Source organism: Chiloscyllium plagiosum, unplaced genomic scaffold, assembly GCF_037043375.1.
Source record: "Chiloscyllium plagiosum isolate Xiang-an unplaced genomic scaffold, Cpla_swu_hap1 HiC_scaffold_35, whole genome shotgun sequence".
In the NCBI taxonomy this organism is placed as follows: domain Eukaryota; kingdom Metazoa; phylum Chordata; class Chondrichthyes; order Orectolobiformes; family Hemiscylliidae; genus Chiloscyllium; species Chiloscyllium plagiosum.
In genome coordinates this window covers 14,630,816-14,642,824 of record NW_028270173.1, presented here as the reverse complement: position 1 = coordinate 14,642,824, position 12,009 = coordinate 14,630,816, and positions in this window count along the sequence as shown.

The window sequence follows — 12,009 nt, the reverse complement described above, 5'->3', positions numbered from 1 at the left end:
GCGAGTAACTCACCTCCTGACCCCCAAATGCTATCCACCATCTACAAGGTACAAATCAGGAGTGTGATGGAATGCTCCCCACTTGTCTGGATGGGTACAGTTCCAACACTCAAAAAAGATTGACACCATCTAGGACAAAGCAATCCGCTCGATTAGCACCACATCTATAAACATTCAATTCTTCAACTACTGGCGCTCAGTAGCAACAGTGTGTACTATCTACAAGATGCACTGCAGAAATTCACCAAAGATCTTTAGACAACACCTTCCAAACCTATGACTACTTCCTAAGGACAAGGGCAGCAAGGACTTAGGAACACCACCTGCAGGTTCCCCTCCAAGCCACACACCACCCTGACTTGGAAATATACTGCCATTCCATCACAGTCATTGGGTCAAAATCCTGGAATTCCCTCCCCATTGGCATTGTGGGTCAACCCACAGAAAGCGGACTACAGTGATTCAAGAAGGCAGCTCACCAGCACCTTCTCAAAGGCAAATGGGGCCACAGGGCCTGTCCCGGGCTGTAAATTTTCTTTGTTCTTTCTACTTTAAATAGGGATGGGCTATCAGTGCTGGCCAGCCAGCGACACCCAAGTTCTACAAATAAATTTTAAAATCTCAGCTCAGACAGTACAGCAAAGATGTGAGGTCAGAGTCTGTTGGTATCCCAATCTTGAATCAGACTGGGGGGTTCTATTTCCAAAGTGGAATTTCCATGGATTGACTGTGCAATTTTTGACCAAGATAGAAAGTACCTATAAATATGATTCTGCACAGACAAATTCACCCTATAGACTTGTGTGTGTGCAGGAGAGAGAGATTGAGTGTGTGCATGTGAGTGCATGCATGTGAGTGTGGGTGCACGTGAAAGAATGTGTTTGCATGTATGCAAGCTTGATAAAGTGTGTGTGTGTGAGCATGATGGGGTGGAGGCCTGTGAGAGGGTGTGTATATGAATGAGAGAGTATCTCAGTGAGTGTGTGAGCATGAAAGTGTGTGTGTGTGAGAGAGAGAGAGAAAGAGAGTATGTGTATATTGCAGTGGGGTCACCTGTAGTGTGAAATAGAGAGGAACAGCATGGAAACAGACCCTTCGGTCGAACCCGTCCAGATATCCCAATCCAATCTAGTCCCACCTGCCAGCACCCGGTCCACATCCCTCCAAATCCTTCCTATTCATATACCCATCCAAATGCCTTTTAAATGTTGCAATTGTACCAGCCTCCAACACTTCCTCTGGCAGCTCATTCATACCTGTACCACCCTCTGTGTGAAAACGTTGCCCCTTAGGTCTCTTTTATATCTTTCCCCTCACACCCTAAACCTATGCCCTCTAGTTCTGGACTCCCCCACCCCAGGGAAAAGACTTTGTCTATTTACTCTATCCATGCCCCTCATGATTTTGTAAACCTCTATAAGGTCACCCCTCAACCTCCGATGTTCCAGGGAAAACAGCCCCAGCCTGTTCCACCTCTCCCTATAGCTCAAATCCGCCAACCCTGGCAACATCCTTGTAAATCTTTTCTGAACCCTTTCAAGTTTCACAACATCTTTCCGACAGGAAGAAGACCAGAATTTCACGCAATATTCCAACAGTGGCCTAACTCGTACGGAGTCAGCTATTACAAGGGGGCATAGCTTTAAATTAAGTGGTAGTAGGTCGAGGACAGATGTTAGGGGTAGGTTCTTTACTCAGCGAGTCGTGAGTTCATGGAATGCCCTGCCAGTAACAGTGTTGGACTCTCCCTCTTTATGGGCATTTAAGCGGGCATTGGATAGGCATATGGAGGATAGTGGGCTAGTGTAGGTTAGGTGGGCTTGGATCGGCGCAACATCGAGGGCCAAAGGGCCTGTACTGCGCTGTATTCTTCTAAATGCCTTCCCAACTCCTGTACTCAATATTCTGACCAAGAAAGGAAAGCATACCAAATGCCTTCTTCACTATCCTATCTACCTCCAACTCCACTTTCAAGGATCTATGAACCTGCACTCCAAGGTCTCTTTGTTCAACAACACTCCCAAAGATATTACCATTAAGTGTATAAGTCCTGCTAAGATTTGCTTTCCCAAAATGCAGCCCCTCACATTTATCTGAATTAAACTCCATCTGCCACTTCTCAGCCCATTGGTCCATCTGGTCAAGATACTGTTGTAATCTGAGGTAACCTTCTTCGCTGCCCACTACACCTCCAATTTTGGTGTCATCTACAAACTTACTAACTGTACCTCTTATGCTCACATCCAAATCATTTATGTAAATGACAAAAAGTAGAGGACCCAACACCGATCCTTGTGGCACTCCACTGGTCACAGGCCTCCCATCTGAAAAACAACCCTCCACCACCACCCTCTGTTTTCTACATTTGAGACAGTTCTGTATCCAAATGGCTAGTTCTCCCTTTAATCTGTGAGATCTAACCTTGCTAACCAGTCTCCCATGGATAACCTTGTTGAACGCCTTACTGAAGTCCATATAGATCACATCAATCCTCTTTTTTACTTCTTCAAAAAATTCAATCAAGTTTGTGAGACATGATTACCCACGCACAAAGCCATGTTGATTATTCCTAATCAGTCCTTGCCTTTCCAAATATATAAACTTCCTGTCCCTTAGCATTCCCTCCAACAACTTGCCCACCACCAACGTCAGGCTCACTGGTCTATAGTTCCCTGGCTTGTCCTTACTACCTTTCTTGAACAGTGGCACCACGTTTGCCAACTTCCAGTCTTCTGGCACCTCATCTGTGACTATTGATGATACAAATATCTCAGCAAGAGGCCCAGCAATCACTCCTCTAGCTTCCCACAAAATTTTAGGGTACACCTGATCAGGTCTTGGAGATTTATCCTCCTTTATGCATTTCAAGACATCCAGCACTTCGTTCTCTGTAATATGGATATTTTGCAAGGTGTCACCATCTATTTCCCGACATTCTATATCTTCTATATCCTTTTTCACAATAAATACTGATGCAAAATATTCGTTTAGTATCTCCCCCATTTTCTGCAGCTCCACACAAAGGCCGCCTTGCTGATCTTTGAGGGGCCCTATTCTCTCCCTAGTTAACCTTTTGTCTTTAGTGTATTTGTAAAAATGCTTTGGCTTCTCCTTAATTCTATTTTCCAAAGCTATTTTATGTCCCCTTTTTGGCCTTCTGATTTCCCTCTTAAGTATACTCCTACTGCCTTTATACTCTTCTAAGGATTCACTCGATCTATCCTGTCTACACCTTACATATGCTTCCTTCTTTTTCTTAACCAAACCCTCAATTTCTTTAGTCATCCAGCATTCCCTATACCTACCAGCCTTTCCTTTCACCCTAACAGGAACATATTTTCTCTGGATTCTTGTTATCTCATTCCTGAAGAACTTCAACTTTTAGATCTGGTCTATCCTTTTCCATCACTATTTTAAATCTAATAGAATTATGGTCGCTGGCCTCAAAGTGCTCCCCCACTGACACCTCAGTCACCTGCCCTGCCTTATTTCCCAAGAGTAAGTAAAGTTTTGCACCTTTTCTAGTCGGTACATCCACATACTGAATCAGAAAATTATATTGTACACACTTAAGAAATTCCTCTCCATCTAAACCTTTAACATTATGGCAGTCCCAGCCGATGTTTGGAAAGTTAAAATCCCCTACCATAACCACCCTATTATTCTTACAGATAGCTGAGATCTCCTTACAAGTTTGTTTCTCAATTTCCCTCTGACTATTGGGGAGTCTATAATACAATCCCAATAAGGTGATCATCCCTTTCTTATTTCTCAGTTCCACCCAAATAACTTCCCTGGATGTATTTCCAGGAATATCCTCCCTCAGTACAGCTGTAATGCAATCCCTTGTCAAAAACACCACACCTCCTCTCTTGCCTCCTTTTCTATCCTTCCTGTAGCATTTGTATCCTGGAACATTAAGCTGCCAGTCCTGCCCATCCCTGAGCCATGTTTCTGTAATTGTTATGATATCCCAGTTCCATGTTCCTAACCATGCTGTGAGTCCATCTGCCTTCCCTGTTAGGCCCCTTGCATTGAAATAAATGCAGTTTAATTTATTAGTCCTACTTTGTTCCTGCCAGCCCTAACTGTTTGACTCTCTTCTGTTCTCAATTGTACCAGTCTCAGATTGATCTCTTTCCTCACTGCCCGCCGCCCCCCCCCACAACTTACTAGTTTAAATTCTTCCGAGCAGCTCTAGCAAACTTCACTGCCACTATATTCGTCCCCTTCCAATTTAGGTGCAATTCGTCCTTCTTGTACAGGTCACTTCTACCCCAAAAGAGATTCCAATGATCCAAAAACAAGGTCCAGGGTGAGGCCATCCTCATGGGTACCAAATTTGGCTATCAGCCTCTTTTTGGCCACTTTGCCCTGTTGCTGTCCCAATGTCAGCCTTGGAGGATGGTCACCCAAAAATCCGAGGCCAAATGTTCCTGACCACTGAAGTATTCCCTGGCTGGGAGGGAACACCCATGCTGCTGATTATTGTGCAGTGTCCATTCATCCGTTGTTGTAGTGCCTGCATGGTCTTGCCAATGTCCCATGTCTCAAGGCATCCTTGCCTTTGGGCAATGTTGTCTATCTCACACGCTGCATGCAAAGATGCCCCAAGACATGGTATGTTGATGAGATTATGCAGACACTACAATAATGGATGAATGGACACCGCGCAACAATTGCCAGACAGGGTGTTCCCTCCCAGTCCGGCAACACTTCAGTAGTCAGGGATTCTTGGCTTCGGATTGTCAGGTGACCATCCTCCAAGGCAGACTTCAGACAGGCCACAGCAAAAGTGGCTGAACAGAGGCTGATAGCTAAGTTTGGTACCCCTGAGGATGGCCTCAACCGGAACCCAGGGTTCATGTCATACTACAGGTGATCCCACCACACGATAACTCTCTCTCACACACAAGCACAAATACACACACACTGTTACATACTCACACACTCTCACAGGCACTCTCATACACACAAACTCTCTCATTCACACCTACTATACACACCCATGCAGGTTCCTTGTTGCAGGCTTATACCCTGTCACACTCACACACCCACTTTACCAAGCTTGCACACATGCAAACACACACTCTGTCTCTCTCTCTCTCTCTCCTGCGTGCGCACAGACATACTTGTATAGAATTATATTTGGAGATAGATTCTAGTTTGCTCAGAAAATGCATAATCTGCTGGCCATCAATGCAGGCAGTCAATCCATGTAGTATTTTGTAAATTTCAATTTGGAAATAGAACCAGTCTGACTCAAGATTGGATACAGACTGACTCTAACCTCACACCTTTAATGCATTGTCTGAGCTCAGATGTCATCTTTCTTTTTAAATATACCTTGAGTTATCTCGAAAATGTTAATGAACCCAAACATACAACTCAGTCTAAAAGATGGAAGACTTAACAACAATCTAGTTTGTTCAAAATATAATTTCCATTGCATGACAATGTCATCTTTTGCAATAAATTCCGTGTCTTATGGTCCAGTTCCACAACCACCTGATGAAGGAGCATCGCCTGGAAAGTTACTGCTTCCAAATAAACCGGTTGAACGATACACTGGAGATGAATCAGTCACTGGTTCTCAGACTGGGTTCAGTGGAGTCTTTCCAGGGGAACACCAAATCATTTCACTGCAGAGACAGTGCAGTCTTTCCATTGGGACACCAAATCACTTCTCAGCAAGGCAGAGACAGAGAAGTGGTGAAGACAGTTTGAAGAGTTGAGTGGAGAAACAATCGTCCTGTTTTTTACTAATATCCTGGAGTGAATGTTATTCCTGCAGGAGCAGCTATAAAGATTTCCACTTACAAACCTCCCAAAATCTTATCTTCAAGGTATTGGGCAATTCTGCTGTTTTCAGAGGGGAGTCTCAGATTTCCTTTTGGGATGAGGGGACAGGAGCTGAGGGACCAGCAGCTGCTGTGATGCCCGGCTCCTTTCAATGTGCACTCTGGCAGGGAGCTCGTGTCATTCTCATACTGCCGGGACCACTGAGTGTTTCATCTTTTGTTTTTGTTAATTAGGGTTGTTTCTTGTCATCGTAATAAAAATGTCAAAGAAATTTTATTCAAACTCTTACCATGCTGCAGTAATGTCTATCCCACAAATGGTTAAATAACAATGAGAAATGACTTATTTTGCTCAGATCTGTGAATATTGTCCAGTTAAGTGAAATAAAATTGGAGTGAAGGAACTCCAATGTATTTGGGAGTCTATGTTACATTTGAATAGGAAGCTCTCTTGGGGCTCTTTAAATGGGGTGGTATTACTATAAATGAGATTAGATTAGATTCCCTACAGTGTGGAAACAGGCCCTTTGGCCCATGTTCACAACGATCCTCCAAAGAGTAACCCACTCAGACCCATTTCCTTATGACTAATGCACCTGATACTATGGGCAATTTAACATGGCCAATTCACCTGACCTGCACATCTTTGGAGTGTGGGAAGAAACCAGAGCACCCAGAGGGGACCCATACAAACACGGGGAGAATGTGCAAACTCCACACAGATTGTCACCCAAGGCTGGAATTGAACCTGGGACCCTGTTGCTGTGAGGCAGCAGTGCTAACCACTGAGCCACCGAGCCACCAAGCCACCCCTAGAATGTGGTGCTGGAAAAGCACAGCAAGCATCTGAGGAGCAGGAGAATCAATGTTGCAGGTATAATGAGACTAGGAGTCAGAAGATTGAAATGTTATAAGTTTGCAAAATCGTAAATGCTTCGGCATGTTCAAAACAAGTGTAAGTGTAAATCAAGCATCAACAGCTCAGTGAGATCGACCTCAGTGATGGAGACTTTTAGAACAAAGAACAAAGAGCAAAGAAAATTTACAGCCCATGAATAGGCCCTTTGGGCCCTCCAAGCCTGAGCCGATCCAAATGTACTGTCTAAACCTGTCGGTCAATTCTCTGCTCTCCACCTACTCATGCATCTGTCCAGACACATCTTAAATGAATCTACCGTGCCTGCCTCTACTACCTCTGCTGGCAACACATTCCAAACGCCCATCGCCCTCTGTGTGAAGTACTTGCAGCGTGTATCCCCCTTAAACTTTCCACTTCTCACCTTGAAAGCATGACCTCTCGTTATTGAATCCTTCACCCTGGGAAAAAGCTTGTCTCTATCCACCCTGTCTATACCCTTCATGATTTTGTAAACCTCAATCAGGTCCCCCCTCAATTTCCTTTTTTCTAGTGAAAATAAACCTAACCTACCCAACCTCTCTTCATAGCTAACACCTTCCATACCAGGCAACATCCTCATAAACCTTCTCTGCACCCTCTACAAAGCGTGCATATCCTTTTGGTAATGTGACGACCAGAACTGTACACAGTATTCTAAATGCAGCCGAACAAATGTCTTGGACAATTTTAACATGACTTGCCAGCTCTTATACTCAATACCCCATCCAATGATGGGGTATAATACTATATGCCTTCTTGACCACTCTATCCACCTGTGCAGCAACCTTCAGGATAAAATGTACCTGCACTCCCAGATCTCTCTGCCCATCAACTTTACCTAAGGCTCTTCCATTCATTGTATAATTTGCTCTAGAATTAGACTTGCCTAAATGCACATTTGTCTGGATTGAAAGCCATCTGTTACTTTTCCGCCCAACTCTCCAGTCTATCTATATCCTCCTGTATTCTCTGATAGTCCCTTATGCTTTCTGCTACTCCACCAATCTTTGTGACATCTGCAAACTTGCTGATCATACCAACAGTGCCCCCTTCTAGATCATTTAGGAATAATCTTGGACAGAGCTAAGCAATTGAGGAAAACAGTGTGGATTTGTTAAAACCAAATCACCTTTAGCTAAATAGATTGCCATGGGTTTGAGATGTGAATGTATTTCTAGACTTGAAGAGGTATTGGAAAAATTGTCACTTTAAAGAATTAGAAGTATCATTGAAGTCCGTGGAATGAAATGACAATGAGAATATAAAAATGATTTCTTCATTGTTTTGATGAAGGGTCACTGTACACAAAACATTAATTCTGTTACTCTTCCCACAGATGCTGCCAGGCCTGCTGAGCTTTTTCCAGCAATTTCTGTTTTTGCTTCTGATTTCCAGCATCTACAGTTTTATTTTCTCTTTGAATGTAATTTTTTTTTCTTCTGGGTGACATTGAATGGGTATTTTTCAAATGGCATAAGTTTTAGTGATGCTTCCTGTAGGTGAGTTGCAGGAGTGCTGAACTTTTGATATATATGCAATCATGGAATCATTGAGATGTACAGCACAGAAACAAACCTTTCAGTTCACCTCATCCATGCTGACCAGATATCCTAAATTAATCTAGTCACATTTTCCAGAACTTGGCCCACATCCCTCTAAACCCTTCCAATTCACACACCCATCCAGGTGCCTTTCAAATTTTGTAATTGTACTAGCCTCCACCAGTTCCTCTGGCAGCTCATTTCATACATGCACCACCCTCTGCATGAAAGTGTTTCCCCTTAGGTACCTTCTAAATCTTTCCCATCTCACCTTAAATCTATGCCTTCTAGTTTTGGACTCACTCATCTCAGAGAAATGGTCTTGTCTGTTTCTCCTATCCATGTCCCTCATGATTTTATAAACCTCTATAAGATCACCACATAGCCTCTGATGCTGCAGTGAAAATAGCCCCAGTGTATTCAGCCTCTCCCTATAGCTCAAACCCTCCAACCCTGATGACATCCTTGAAAAGAGATTTACAAGTTTTGTTCAAAATTATCATGTAGCTGGACAAAATAGAGGAAGAGTGAGACTGCTTGTTTTAACAGAAATGTTCGTAACAAGAACAGATGGGCTGTCTTGCTCCCCTTTCTATCCTTCCTTTGGCATTTGTATTAAGCTGCCAGATCTGTCCATCCCAGAGCCACATTTCTGTAATTGCTATGAAATGAGCTGCCAGAGGAAGTGGTGGAGACTGGTACAATTACAACATTTAAAAGGCATCTGGATAGGTATATGAATAGGAAGGGTTTAGAGAGACATGGGCCAAGTGGTGGCAAATGGGACTAAATTAGTTTAGGATATCTGGTAGGCATGGATGGGTTGGAATGAAGGGTCTATTTCCGTGCTGTACATCTCTATGACTCTATAACTTAAAGTGATCCATCAAATTAATCAAAAGCAACAGCAGCATAAGACTTTCATGAATAGTAAGACATTGGGATTTGGAATTCATTCCTTGAAATTCTGTTGGAGGGAAATCTCAATTATATGGGATTGAAAATGTTAATGGTAATTTAGTGTGATATTAGACAGACATGCTATTGAGAATTGGCATAAAGGGGACTGGAAGAACATTGCCAGAGAGCTATAATCAAAATTCTGCATATCAGAATGCTTAAAAAAAGAGTTTACAGCATTTACTGTGAGGCAGACAATAGGTAATCTTAGAGACGGAAATGTAGCAGACTCAGAGCAGGAACAGTCAAGCTCAGTAGAGCAGCCTTTAAAATGCAGTGCAAACACTCAGTGCACAGACTCTATGTTGGACAGATCCATGAAGATAGAAAATGGATATGGCCAGGACGGTAAAAATCAACATGATCTGATCAGCATAAGTCATTGCAATGTGTGTGGATGAATTACTCTAGTAATGGGTCAACACAAACTCTATGGGCCAACTGGCCTCTTTTCCTATTGATCATTCAACATTTCAATTGATCATTCAACATTTCAGTGATATTGTGAGCAGTTTTGGACCTCATCTTTAAAGAAGGATGTGTTGGTCTTGGAGAGTGTCCACAGAGGATTACATAAATGATCCTGGGGTTGAAGCGTTTGTCATATGAGAAGCAGTTGAGGACACTTGGTCTGTATGTGATGGAGTATTGAAGAATGAAGTGGTGTCTGTTTGAAACTTAGAAAATACTAACAGGCTTGGATAGAGTGGAGGTGGAGAAAATGTTTTCACTTTTGGGAGACATGTGGACCCCAGGGCACAGCCTCGAGGAAGGAACAAACCTTTAAACTGAGATGAGAAGGTGTTTCTTGAACCAGAAGTTGCTCAGTCTGTGGAACTCATTATCATAGAAGGCTGTGGAGACCAAGGCCTCGAGTGTTCCTTTGTTCTTATATATGTTCTGTACATCATACACAAAGAAGTGAAAAACAAAAACAGAAGCCCAGTTTTAAAGGGAAGGTTCATAAAATATAATTAATCTCTCCAGGCCTGGATTGTTCCTGAGTTGTGAGGGAGAGACAAAGAGAGATGGACAGATAAAGATACTGAATGAGCATATTGCTCCTATGTACTTTTCTATCTTCAATCTCCCAATTCAAACATTTCCCTCACAGAATATTAATGGGAAAAGAAAGGGTAGGTACGGAGAAACTATTTTGGAATTCTCATAGTAATGGGCAGATCCTGAGACTTAGGACAGGACAGTCCAAGAGAAGTGTTCGGCAGTACTACACAATCATAGAATCCCAAAAGTGTGAAAGCAGGCTTTCTGCAAATCAAGCCCGCAATGACTGTCCAAGGAGCATCCTATCAAGACCCACCCCCATTCCTTGCATTTCCTATGACTAAAGCATCAACCTGTACATCCCTGGACACTATGAGAAATTTAGCTTGGCCAATCCACCAAACCTGCACATCTTTGGACTGTGGGAGGATACTGGAGCACCTGGAGGAAACCCATGCAAACCCAAGGGGAACGTGCAAACATCACACAGATAGTTGACTAAGTTTGGAATCAACCTGAGCTCCCTCATGCTGTGAGACAGCAATGCTAACAACTGAGCCACCATGTCACCACATGTCTACACACAAAAGGTGGTAGATATTTAGAACTCTCTTTCACAAATGCCAGTAAATGCAGGATCATTCTTAAATTTAACTCTGAGATAGCTACAATTTTGTTAAACAAGGATATTAAGGGGTATCAATGAAAGATAGCTATATGGAGTTAGGCCATAAATCAGCCATGATTTCATTAAATGTTGGAACAAATCAAGAGGCTGAATGGCCTACCCCAGTTCCTTTGTTCCTATATTTACCCCTTCACTTTAACATGGTGTGATTTTATTATTCAAAGGCCTGATCTAATAATGCAAGAGTATGTGAGCTTAAATAACACATGGGAATTTGAGAATCTCAGTTTAGCTGTAAATATCTGGAATCATTCTTAGTGATGATACTTGTTGTAAGTGCCAACTTGTTCTCTCATGTCCATTAGGGTTTGAATGTTACTCTTCTGAATTTTGATTCTTAAGCTTATATCTCACCTGCACAACATTACAGTTCTTATCACAAGTGACCATGTAATATCACTGAGTTGTGCATGCTCAGATATTATTGGATTCCTTTACATTACTTCCGCTGCTTTATTCACATTTTATTTAACAGAGGCAAGCCTGAATCATGGAAAGAACCAATTTCCATTGACCAGTGTTGAGGTTCTTTTAAGAGGCTGTGCAACAGCTCAAGCATGAACCTGTTTGCTCAAAACAATCTATGCTTCTACCAATATCACTGGACCATAAACAGCAACCAGCTGTATTTAACACTGCACGGTTATCCTGAAAAGAGAGACCTGTCTCTGAATATTTTCATCTGCGACTCCTTCAGGACAAATGCAAGAATGCTAAATTTCAAACCAACACAACATTCAGAGAAAAGTGGTGCAGATTGGTTCGCGAGTTGATTCTGTCCAGGAATCCCAGAGGAACGCTGGTTTCGAGAAATCAATGAGAGGAAAACACGGACAGAGTGTGAAATCGCCTTGCATCCAGCCGCTTAAGTCTCTTGAAAGGCAGTTCAGGCTAAATTGCCTCTGTGAAGTCGGAGAGCCGGGGAACGAACAGCGGCAAATAGGTTCCATTCGGAGACGACTGTGGTCTGCACCTGGCAGCATCTGCACACAGAAAGCAGAGTCAATGTTTCGGGTCCAGTGACGTTTCTTCGGATCAGAGCAGAGGTCGCTTTGTTTGCATATTCACAAATCCTTGCAGGTGGCAGGACTGGTAGTCAAAGTAGTTATAAGGTAA